The 12805-nt window shown below is 39.1% G+C and overlaps 1 pseudogene; it reads right to left on the bottom strand.

Annotated features, from left to right (window-relative positions):
• Positions 1 to 10449: 10449 nt before the first annotated feature.
• Positions 10450 to 11331, bottom strand: LOC105465830 (coiled-coil domain-containing protein 117 pseudogene; annotated as a pseudogene).
• Between the last annotated feature and the right edge of the window lie 1474 nt (positions 11332 to 12805).

Here is a 12805-nt window from a genome sequence, read left to right as displayed (position 1 = left end):
TTTCAGTAGAAATGATACCAACTTTTTTTTTTGTAGGCTATTTATTACTGCCTCAATTTCAGAACTTGTTATCGGTCTACTCAGGGATTCAACTTCCTGGTTCAGTCTTGAGAGGGTGAATGTGTCCAGGAATTTATCCATTTCTTCTAGATTTTCTAGTTTATGTGCATAGAGGTGTTTATTGTATTCTCTGATGGTTGTTTGTATTTCTGTGAGGTCAGTGATGATATCCCCTTTATCCTTTTTTTGTTTTTTCTTTTCTTTTTTGGAGACAGAGTTTCACTCTTGTCGCCCAGGCTGGAGGACAATGGCATGATCTTGGCTCACTACAACCTCCACTCCCGGATTCAAGCAATTCTCCTGCCTCAGCCCCCTAAGTAGCTGGGATTACGGGTGTGCACCACCATTCCCAGCTAATTTTTGTATTATTAGTAAAGACAGGGTTTCACCATGTTGGCCAGCCTGGTCTTGAACTCCTGACCTCAGGTGATCCACCCGCCCAAAGTGCTGGGATTACATGCATGAGCCACCGTGCCCGACCACTTTTATTTTTTTTTTATTGTGTCTATTTGATTATTCTCTCTTTATTAGTCTAGCTAGCAGTTTATCTACTTTTTTTTTCCCAAAAAACCTCTCCTGGATTCATTGACTTTTTGAATGGTTTTTCATGTCTCTGTCTCCTTGAGTTTAGCTCTGATCTTGGTTATTTCTTGTCTTCTGTTAGCTTTGGGATTTGTTTGCTCTTGGTTTTCTAGTTCTTTTAGTTGAGATGTTAGGTTGATAAATTGAGATCTCTCTAGTTTTTGTTGTTGTTGTTGTGATGGAGTCTCGCTCTGTTACCAGGCTGGAGTGCAGTGGCGTGATCTCAGCTCACTGCAACCTCTGCCTCTCAGGTTCAAGTGCTTCTTCTACCTTAGCCTCCCAAATAGCTGGGACTACAGACGCATGCCGCAACACCCAGCTAACTTTTGTATTTTTAGTAGAGATGCGGTTTCACTATGTTGGACAGATGGTCTTGATTTCTTGGCCTCTTGATCTGCCTGCCTCGGCCTCCCAAAGTGCTGGTATTACAGGCATGAGCCACCGTGCCCAGCCCTTTCTATATTTTTAATGTGGGCATTTAGTGCTATAAATTTCTCTCTTAACTTCTTTAGCTGCATCCCAGATATTCTGGTTTGTTGTCCCTTTGTTCTCATTAGTTTCACAGAACTTATTGATTTCTGCCTTAATTTTCTTATTTACCCAGGTGTCATTCAGGAGCAGGTTGTTTAATTTCCATGTAGTTGTATGGTTTTATGTGAATTTCTTTACATTGAGGTTTAATTTGTGTTGTGGTCTGAGAGGCTGTTTGTTATTATTTCAGTTCTTTTGCATTTGTGAGGAGTGTTTTCCTTCTGATTTTATAATGAACTTTTGAGTAAGTACCATGTAGCAATGAGAAGAATGTATATTCTGTTGATTCGGGGTGGAGAGTTCTGTAGCTGTCAGGTCCAATTGATTTAGAGCTGAGTTCAGGTCCTGAATATCTGTTAATTTTCTGTCAGTTGGGGTGTTAAAGTACTCCCACTATTTTTGTGTGGGAGTCTATGACTCTTTGTATTTCTCTGATAAGTTGCTTATGAGTCTGGATGCTCCTGGAATGGGTGCATGTATATTTAGAATAATTAGCTCATCTTGTTAAATTGAACACTTTACCATTGTGTAATGCCCTTCTTTGTCTTTTTAAATCTTTGTTGGTTTAAAGTTTCTTTGGTCACAAACTAGAATTGCAACCCTTGTTGTTTTCTGTTTTTCATTTGCTTATAAAGTTGTCTTCTATTCCTTTATTTTGAGCCTGTGTGTGTGTTTTCACCTGAGATGGGTGGTCTCTTGAAGACAGCAATCAGATGGGTCTTGGCTCTTTATCTTGCCATTCTGTGTCCTTTAGATTGTTTACACTTAAGGTTAGTATTGTTTTGTGTAAATTTGATCCTGTCATCAAGATGCTAGCTGGTTATTTTGCAGACTTGTTTATGTGGTTGCCTCATAGTATCACTGGACTGTGTACTTCAGTGTATTTTTGTAGTGTCTGGTAATGGTTTTGTTCTTTCCATATTTAGTGCTTCCTTCAGGACCTCTTGCAAGACAGGCCTGGTGTTAATGAATTTCCTCAGCATTTGCTTGTCTGAAACATATCTTATTTCTCCTTTGCTTATGAAACTTAGTTTGGCCAAATATGAAATTCTGTTTTGGAAATTCTTTTTTTTTTTTTAAGAATGTTGAATATTGGCCCCCAATCTTTTCCAGCTTATAGGGTTTCCACTGAGAGGTTTGCTGTTAATATGATAGGCTTCCCTTTGTAGGTAATCTGGACTTTCTGGCTGCCCTTAAAATTTTTTTTCGCCATTACGACCTTGGAGAATCTGATGATTATGTGTATTGGAGATGATCTTCTCATGGAGTATCTTACTGGGGTTCTCTGCATTTCTTGGATGTGAATGTTTGCCTGTCTTGCTTGGTTGGGCAAGTTCTCCTGGATGATATCCTGAAGTATATTTTCCAACTTGGTTCCATTCACTTTGTCGGTTTCAGGTATGCCAATCAGTGATAGTTTCAGTGTCTTTATATGAACCCATATTTCTCAGAGGTTTTCTTCATTCCTTTTTTTTTTTGTTCTCTGTTTTTTTCTGCCTTGTTTCAGAAAGATTGTCTTCAGGCTCTGAGTTTCTTTTCTCTGCTTTTTCTATTCTGTGGTTGATACTGGTGATTGCATTGTGAAGTTCTTATGTTGTGTTTTTCATCTCCATCAGGTCGGTTATGTTTCTCTCAAAACTGGTTATTCAGGCTATCAGCTCCCGCATCGTTTTATCATGATTCTTAACTTTTTTGCATTGGGTTACCCCATGCTCCTTTAGCTCAGTGAAGTTCATTATTACCCACATTCTGCAGCCTACTTCTGTCAATTTAGCCATCTCAGTCTCAGCCAGTTTTCTGCCCTTGCTGGAGAGGTGTTGCGGTTATTTGGAGGAGAAGAGGCACTCTGGTTTTTGAGTTTTCAGAATTTTTCTGTTGATTCTTTCTGTCGTTGTGGCTTTATCTGCCTTCTATCTTTGAGGTTGCTGACATTTGAATGAGGTTTTTGTGGGGTCTTTTTTGTTGATATTGTTATTGTTTTGTGTGTGTTTGTATTTTTTGGACAGTCAGGCCACTCTGCCATAGGGCTGCTGCAGTTTGCTTTGCGTTCACTCTAGACCCCAGTTGCCTCACTTTCTTTTGTACCTGGAGGTATCACCAGTGAATACTGAAACAACAAAAATGGCAGCCAGCTCCTTCTTTTGGAAGCTTCATCCCAGCAGGGTACTGACCTGTTCCTGGTCTGTACACACTGTATATGATGGCTGGAGACCCCCGTTAGGACCTTTCATGCAGTAAGGAGGAATGGGTTCAGGCACCCATCCAAAGAAGCAGTCTGGTTGCTTTTTGGGAGAGATAGTGTGTTGTGTTGTGGGTTTATTTTTTGTCCAGACTGCCTGTATTCTTCAAAGCCAGCAGGCTGGAGTTGCTGAGTCAACTGAACTATAGAGATGTCCGCTTCTCATCCCACTGGGAGCTTCGTTCTATGGAGAGATTAAAGCTTTGTCCATAGAAACCTGGCTGGATTAACTGAAGGCCCTGCAGGGAGGTCCCACCCAGTGAGGAAAAAAGGATTGTGCTCTCAGTTAAAGAAACAGTCTCGCCACTATCTGGCAAGGCATCTGTGCTGCACTGTGGGAGACCATTCCTTGTCCATACCATCTTTATTACCCACAGCTGGCAGAATACAGTGGCTTAGTCAACAAAACTGCAGAGATCATGGCTGCTTCTCACCCTGGGAAGTCAGACCCATCTCAGGTAGACTCCAATCCATTGCCATTGGCTGGATGGGATTCCAAGCCAGTGAGTCTTAATTTGTGAGGTGCTGTGGAAGTGGAGCCTTCAGAATGATGCTGCCTGGCTTCCAGGATTCAGCCCCATTTCTGAAGTTATGTATGGACAGATTTCCTGCTTTGCCACTTTTTAGTTTAATTAAGTCCCATCTATTTTTGTTTTTGTTGCATTTGCTTTTAGGTTCTTGGTCATGAACTCTTTGCCTAAGCCAATGTCTAGAAGGGTTTTTCCAACATTATCTTTTAGAATTTTTATTGTTTCAGGTCTTAGATTTAAGTCTTTTGTCCATGTTGAGTTGATTTTTATATAAGGTGAGAGATGAGGATCCAGTTTCATTCGTCTACATATGGCTTGCTAATTATCCCAGCACCATATGTTGAATAGGATGTCCTTTCTCCACTTTATGTTTCTGTTTGTTTTGTCAAAGATCAGTTGGCTGTAAGTATTTGGTTTTATTTCTGTGTTCTTTATTCTGTTCCATTGGTCTATGTGCCTATATTTTTACCAGTACCATGCTGTTTTGGTGACTAGGACTTTATAGTATAGTTTGAAGTTTGGTAATGTGATGCCTCCAAATATGTTCTTTTTGCTTTGTCTTGCTTTGCCCATGAAAACTTTTTTTTTTTCCTTCCGTATGAATTATGGGATTTTTTTTTCTAGTTCTGTGAAGAATGATGGTGGTATTTTTATGGGAATTGCATTGAATTTGTAGATTACTTTTAGCAGTGTGGTCATATTCACAATATTGATTCTACCCATCTATGAAAATAAGATTTGTTTTCATTTGTTTATCTATGATTTCCTTTAACAGTGTTTTTGTTTGTTTTTTGCTTTCGTAGATGTCTTTCATGTCCTTGGTTAGGCATATTACTAAGTATTTTACTTTTTTTGTAGCTATTGTAAAAAGGGATTGAGTTCTTGATTTGATTCTCTGCTAGGTTGCTGTTAGTGTATAGCAGAACTACTGATTTGTATACATTAAGTTTGTGTCCTGAATCTTTGCTGAATTCATTTATCAGATCTAGGAGCTTTTTGGATGAGTCTTTAGGGTTTTCTAGGTACGTGACCATATCATCAGCAAAGATTGCTCTGGCTAGGAATTCCAGTACTGTGTTGAATAGAAGTGGTGAAAGTGGGCATCCTTGTCTCTTTCCAGTTCTCAGGGGGAATGCTTTCATCTTTTCCTTGTTCAGTATAAAGTTGGCTGTGGGTTTGTCAAAAATGGCTTTTTTACCTTAAGTTATGTCCCTTCTATGACAGTTTTGCTGAGAGTTTTCATCACAAAGTGATGCTGTATTTTTTCACATGTTTTTCTGCATCTTTTGAGATGATTGTATGATTTTCGTTTTTAATTCTGTTTATGTGGTGTATCACATTTATTGACTTATGCATGTTAAACCGTCCTTGAATCCCAGGTATGAAACCCACTTGATTATGGTGGATTATATTGCTGATATTCTGTTCAATATTGTTTGCTAGTATTTTGTTGAGGATTTTTGCATCTATGATCATCAGGCATATTAGCCTGCAGTTTTCTTTTTTTGTTATGCCCTTCCCTGGTTTTGGTATTAGGATTAGGGTGATACTACCTACTCTGGTATTAGCACTTTGAAACACTTAGGTCATTTACATTCAATGTTAGTATTGAGATGTGTGGTACTATTCTATTCATTGTGCTGGGGTTTTTTTTGTCTGAATACCCTGTGTATTTTTCATTGTGTTTTTGTTGTATAGGTCCTGTGAGGTTTATGCTTTAAGGAGGTTCTATTTGGGGGTACTTTTAGAAGTTCTTTTAGTACCTGATTGGTAGTGTCATATTCTCTCAGCATTTGCTTTTCTGAGAAAAAAAACTGTATCTTTCTTTCATTTATGAAACTTTGTTTCACTGGATACAAAAATCTTTGCTGATAATTTTTTTGTTTAAGGAGGCTAAATATAGGACCCCAATCTCTTCTAGCTTGTAGGGTTTCTGCTGAGAAATTGGCTGTTAATCTAATACATTTTTTATAGGTTACCTGATGCTTTTACCTCACAGCTCTTAAGATTTTTTTCCTTTGTTTCAACTTTAGATAACCTGATGACTATGTGCCCAGGCGATGATCTTTTAGTGATGAATTTTCCAGGTGTTTTTTGAGCTTCTTTTATTTGACTGTCTAGATCTGTAGCAAGGCCAGGGAAGTTTACCTCGATTATTCTCTCAGATAAGTTTTCCAAACTTTTAAATTTCTTTTCTCTCTTAGGAACACCAGTCATTCTTAGGTTTGGACATTTAACATAGTCCCAAACTTCTTGGAGGCTTAGTTCATTTTTTAATTTTTCTTTTTTGTCTTTGATGATTTGAATTAATTTGAAAGCCTTGTCTTTGAGCTCTGAGTTTCATTCTCCTGCTTATATGAGTCTATTGCTGAGACTTTCCACTACATTTTGCATTTCTCTAAGTGTGTCCTTGATTTCCAGAAGTTGTGATTTTTTTTATTTATGCTATGTATTTCAATGAATAATTTTCCTTTCTTATGCTGTATCATATATTTTATTTATTTAAGTTGGCCTTCATTTTTATTTGCTGCCCCCTTGATTAGCTTAATAATTGACCTTCTAAATTCTTTTTCTGGCAATTCAGAGATTTTGTCATGGTTTCAATACATTGATGGTGAGTTGGTATGATCTTTTGGGGGTGATAAAGAACCTTGCTTTGTAATCTTACCAGAATTGTTTTTCTGGTTCCTTGTCATTTGGGTAGACTATATCAGAGGGAAGATCTGGGATTCAAGAGTTTCTGATCAGATTCTTTTGTCCCATGTGGTGCTCCCTTGACATAGTGTTCTCTCCCTTTCCCTAGGAGTGGGGCTTCCTGATAGCCAAACTGTAGTGATTGTTTTTGCTCTTCTGGGTCTAGCCACCCAGTGGAGCTGTCAGGCTTCAGGCTGGTACTGGGGAGTGTTTGCATAGAGTCCTGTGATATGATTCATCTTCAGGTCTTGCAGTCTTGGATACCAGCACCTGCTCTAGTGGAGGTAGCAGGGGAGTGAAGTGGACTCTGTGAGAGTCTTTGGTTTTGTTTTTGTCTAGTGGACTGATTTTGTGTTGGTTGGCTTCCAGCCACGATGTGGCACGTTCAAGAGCCCATCATCCACAGTCCTATAGGGAGGGTGCAAACTTATCCTAGGGAAACCTGGTTAAGCATTCAGGTTTCTCAGTTGGTGGGCAGGGCCATAAAGGCCCCAGGAGATTTGACCTTTGTCTTCAGCTAGCAGGGTGGGTAGAGAAAGTCCACCAGGAGGGGGCTAGGATAGGCATTTCTGAGCTCAGCCTCTCCTTGGGTGGGGTTTGCTGTGGCTACTATGGGGGATGAGGGTGTGGTTCCCTCCCAGTCCAATGGAGTTATATTCTCAGGGGGATTATATCTGCCTCTTCTGAGTCATACATTGCCAGGGAAGTTGGGGAAAGCTGACAGTCACAGGCCCAGGCAGCCAGTGACCAGGGCTGGGAACTTGCCTCAGCCCACGAACCTCCCCAGTGATAAAGCAAGCAGACTCACAGTTTTTTTTTTTTTGTTGTTGTTGTTTTTTTTTTTTTTTTTTTTGCATCTCAGGGAGACTGCAGCAGTGATCCAGTTCCTTCAAAGGGTCTGTGGATTCTCTCGACTTTCCTGGTATATTCCTGTGTTAGTTCTTGGAGCAAAAATTCGCAATTTGAGTGTCCAGATACTGCTCTGTTTGTCTGAGCAGGAGCTGCAAGCTAGTCTTACCTCCTTTTTTTTCCCCAAAAACACTTGAGAAGTTGTATTTAAAAGGATAAAATACGGAAACAGCAGATTCTCATTTTAAAGTAAAATTAACAGTATCTTCCAGAACATTCCTAGAACTAAGCCATTCTTGTCACTACTGAAAGACAAAACCAAGTTTCAAATCTAAAATAATAAATGAATCTGCTGGTAAACATTCTTTTCATGGTTCTAGCCCCTACCTTAGTTATTTTTCTAAAATTTTTATTTGTACCTTTTCAAGAATGAGTAGCAGTTTTTTAAGTGATTAATATTTACGAAAATAAGACTTTCTTCATACTAAATACAAAATCAAACAAAAACAAAAACCACATGCACCCTACTCAAACTCAGAAAAAATATACATTTGTTCATTAAAGCTCACTTGCTTTAGATAATTGTTTTCTCTTCACACATTAGCACAATAAGCCAAAGGTTGATCCATGCTGCAAAAGCTGTACAAAATGAAAAGCCCTGTTAACTCCCTAGGGAAATCTTAAGGCAAAAGCAAAAGCAAAAACCCTATCCTACAAAAGTAAAACAAAAAGCAGAGGTGTTGGGACTATGGAGCCTGCTCAGATGAATAAGCACCACAAGGATGGAAAACAATTTTTGTACACACAAATGTAAGAGGATAAAGTCCAAAAAATAACATAAAACCTCAGTTATCCTACAGAAATAATTATCATATCAGGTAACTTGACTCCTCAAATAAGCTCTGTTTGGATTTTAATTAACAGAATCTTAATTCTCTCCTATATTTACCAGTACTATCAGAGCTTTGTTTGTGGGCCTCTTTGCTCCCTTTTCATCATAAGACCTTTACTCAGAGGCCTCCCAAACAATTCCTGTAGAAGACAATCTTGGTGTGTTTCGGGTCCTTCTTGGGAAATGTGTCATCTCCCTTTCCACTTTAACACTAACTCCACCTCTGGGCAGTCACTTCATGTTTTTGTGTTGCACTAGAGCACACTTTTTTAGCATGGAGATTTATTTAAGGCTACAAACTTTACAAGCTGGTTCCATTAAACAATGACTACAAGGCACGAGTTTATCAAATGCCATGAATCAAACACTTGCACATTTCAAAAGAATACAGTTTACATTCATCTCTAAATATAAGATTAAGAAACTATTATCTGGTTTCCAACTGCTTTCAATAGTGGTGTGAAGTTTGAATACTTTTACTGTGTAGACATCAAATATTTTGTTTAAATATTAAACATTAAATCTTTTCCTGACTATCCAAACAGAAAGAGAAAGCAGGAAGAGGCCAAAGAAGCAACAATTAATAGACTTGTGACTTCTACGCCATCTGTAGAATGGTGTAGAACATTTAATAGACCAGTTAATAGACTTGTGACTTCTATGCCATCTGTAACAACAGGAGACATTTCAGTAAGGGTTTCAAAATGCCTGGAATGTAGTTTCTAAAAATTCACATTTATGTGGCATAAAACATTTTTTTATTCTACAAATGGTATCTCGTGCCTGCTTACAAAGGGGGAAGAAACCCAGGATACAAAACAAAACTGGGGTGGTGTCCTGTTGTGTGAAGGGAGGGCCAGTATTATACTGTAGCATTCATTTAGTAACCTATAGTTAATATTCTGTAGCAGTAAAGGAATTGTAATTTTACTTTGCCCTGTGAGTCCCTACCACACAGAAGAGCTCTGCCTGAGAAACTAAAAATTTCAAACTTGGCTATCCTCAAAGGACACCTGGAACCTGGCTTAGGTACTCAATAAGATGAAGGCTTTCTGCTAGCAGGAAGCATTGTCCACTACTATTTAGGCCTACTGCACAATAGTCTAAGCACCAGTCAAATTGTCTATGTCAGTAAACCTCAATGTCATTTGCTCCTACATTGTCAATTTCACTGTTCTCTAAATTAACATTTTAAAACAACTTGCTAATATAAGTATAACTTTTTTTTAATTACTAAAGTTATCAATACTGGGTTTAGCTGACAAAGCATTCCTTAGGATGCACTAAAGGATGCTTATCCCATACATAATTTGCACTTGGGTTACCTCATAATCTTTTAGCTATCATTCAAAGTTAATTAATTTGTAAACATTACTGAATAACTGCGCTTATCAATTATGCATGGGAAACCAAGGAGCAACAGTGGCACAAGACAAAAAGCCTTGAAGGAAAAACTTTTTCTCTGTATTTTCATTGCATTTTCAGAGGCAAAGAGGAGAGCCACATGCTGTTGGCTATTTATTCAACAGAGCTATATTGAATTGACAACTAATTTACAAGTTTCAGGGCCTTTATTAAATTTCTTAGCAACAGGCTTAAGCTACTGCCATCTTCCCTCCTTCTCCCCCATTATATATAGTTGCCACTGTAAACAGCTTGTATCTACAGACTAAACTGTGACTTAACTGTCAGGGTACAGTTGTAGTAGGAGCATCCTTCTTTCTTAATCATCCTTTTTAATTCAAGGAGAATATTCTCTAAGTGTCTGAATAGTCTAGACAATGTGACATATGATTTAAGTCACCCTTACACATATAGCTTCTATACTTACCTTTGAAGAGACTGTAATCCAACATTTCTTCAATAAGTCCCACTGAAAACTGTGTTTCCGTTGAGACAAACTTTCTTGGCAAAAAGTTGAATTCAATAAATGTCTACCCAAAATGAGAGTCCCACCCCAAATCACAGGTGGAGATATTATTACACCCATTTCATAAAACTTGCAAGTCCCTATACTATGCAAATTGGCTCATAAATGAACACAGGATTCTCCTAACATTTGACAACTTTAGTGTATAAATTGGTTTCTAGAGTTCCATCTCTGCTTCTGTGCTAGTAGCTATCTCCAAACCATTATAAGGAGACATCCCTGTGTGCCGAAGTTCCCACAACAGTTCAGTTCTCTGAGAGAAGGCAATGCCAGCAGCTGCATGCTTAGCTTAGCTCTCTCCTGTATAGTTCTTAGCATTAGAGGATGGCTTTGGCTCATTGGGGAGGAGTTCAGTGAGGGGTTTCTAGAGAACAAGCTCCGTGGAAGGATGGCTCATAGACTCAATTTTTTTTTTTTTTTTTGTAAAGTTCATCAAATTCCTTCTTCAAACCTGTTTTCATAGTATCAGAAAGGAGAAGACTACGGAGGTGGTTAACATTTCTGTGAGCTTCAACTTCTTCATCAGTTATCCTGTCTTCAATCTCCTGAAGCTTACTTCAGGCAACTTCACACTGGTTCTCCAGTCATCTCATCTATTTCTTCACAAATAGAATCTAATATTCCAGGTAGAGAAAGTCCACTAGTGCATGGCTTTACTCCACACTCCACACCCCTCTACATCTTGGCATGCACAAAGAATTCAGTCATTATGACCAGCACAGAGCTCTGCTTCAATTATCTTTTTTTCCTTTATTTTTTTTTTTATTTTAATTTTTTTTTAGCAGGCAATCCTCCTCCTCCTGCTCCTCTAGCTTGTGTTTCTTTTTACAATGAATGGGAAAATGTCGTGCACCGTTCTCCCGCTGTGGTTGCTTGGGACTGCTCATGGTCCTAGCCATGGTGCCAGCTGGGCGCTGTCTGCCCCCAGGTGGAAAAACCTGCTAGGCAAGGCAAGCGGCCACTGGAGGAAGTCCAAACTGCAGCTCAGGGGGAGGCCGCTGAAAGGCTAGAGGAGCACAGCCATGGCCATGAGAAGGTAGCTGCAGCCACAGCGACTGCTGAGAGGCGTCCAGCTCTGAGCCTGCTCTGGACCCAATGTCACGCCTTCAAGCGCTAGTCCTGCCTCTTATCCGCCATCTTAATCTGAGCTCTCACATGAATTTTAAAATAGTTTTTCCTAGTTCTGTGAAGAATGTCGTTGGTAGTTTGATAGTAATAGCATTGAATCCTGAAACTGCTTTTGGCAATTTGACCATTCTAATGATAATCATTTTTCCTCTCCATGAGCATGAAATGTTTTTCCATTTGTTTGTGTCATCTCTCTCTTTTTTTTTTTTTAAGCAGTGTTTTGCATTCTCTTTGTAGAGATCTTTCACTTTTCTGGTTAGTCATGTTCCTAGTTATTTCATATTTTTTTTGTAGCAGTTGTGACTGGGGTTGCATTCTTGATTTACCTCTGAGCTTTACCGTTGTTGGAGTGTAAGGAATTCTACTGATTTTTTTTGTGGGGATGGAGTCCCGCTCTGTTGCCCATGCTAGAGTGCAGTGGCATGATTACCGTCCACTGTAAACTCCACGTGCCGGCTTCAAGTGATTCTCCTGTCTCATTCTCCCACGTAGATGATCCTACAGGCATGCACCACTACACCTGGCTAATTTTTATATTTTTAGTAGAGGCAGCATTTTGTCATGTTGGCCAGGGCAGGCTGGTCTCGAACTCCTGGCCTCAAGTGATCCACCTGCCTCAGCCTCCCAGTTTGCTGGGATTACAGGTGTGAGCCACCACAACTGGCCTGTGATTTTTTGTACATTGATTTTTTATCCTGAGACTTTGCTTAAGTTGTTTATCAGCTTTAGGAGCTTTTGGGTTGAGACCACAAGGTTTTCTAGATGTAGGATTATGTCATCTGGACACAGGAGTAGGTTGACTTCCTGTCTCCCTATTTGGATTTTTTTTTTTTTAATTTCTCTTACCTAATTGCTCTGCTGAGAACTTCCAGTACTATGTTGAATAGAATTGATGAGAGAGGGCACCTTTGTTTTGCACCAGTTTTCAAGGAGAATGCTTTCAGCTTTGTCCCATTCTTTACGATGTTGGCTCTGGGTCTGTCATACATGGCTCTCATTGTTTTGAGGCATGTTTCTTCAATACCTAATTTATTGAGAATTTTAAGCCTGAAGCGGTGTTTAGTTTTATTAAAAAGCTTTTCTACAGCTATTGAGATAATAATTTGTTTTTTGTTTTTTGTTTTGTTTGTATAATGAATCACATTTTTAAAAATTATACTTTAAGTTCTAGGGTACATATGCACAATGTGAAGGTTTCTTACATATGCCTTGTTGGTGCACTGCACCCATTAACTCGTCATTGACATTAGGTATATCTCCTAATGCTATCCCTCCCCTCTTCCCACACCCCACAACAGGCCCCGGTGTGTGATGTTCCTCTTCCTGTGTCCAAGTGTTCTCATTGTTTAGTTCCCACCTATGAGTGAGAA

This window comes from Macaca nemestrina, chromosome X (genome assembly GCF_043159975.1).
Source record: "Macaca nemestrina isolate mMacNem1 chromosome X, mMacNem.hap1, whole genome shotgun sequence".
NCBI lineage: Eukaryota > Metazoa > Chordata > Mammalia > Primates > Cercopithecidae > Macaca > Macaca nemestrina.
This window is presented reverse-complemented; position numbering and strand designations above follow the sequence as displayed.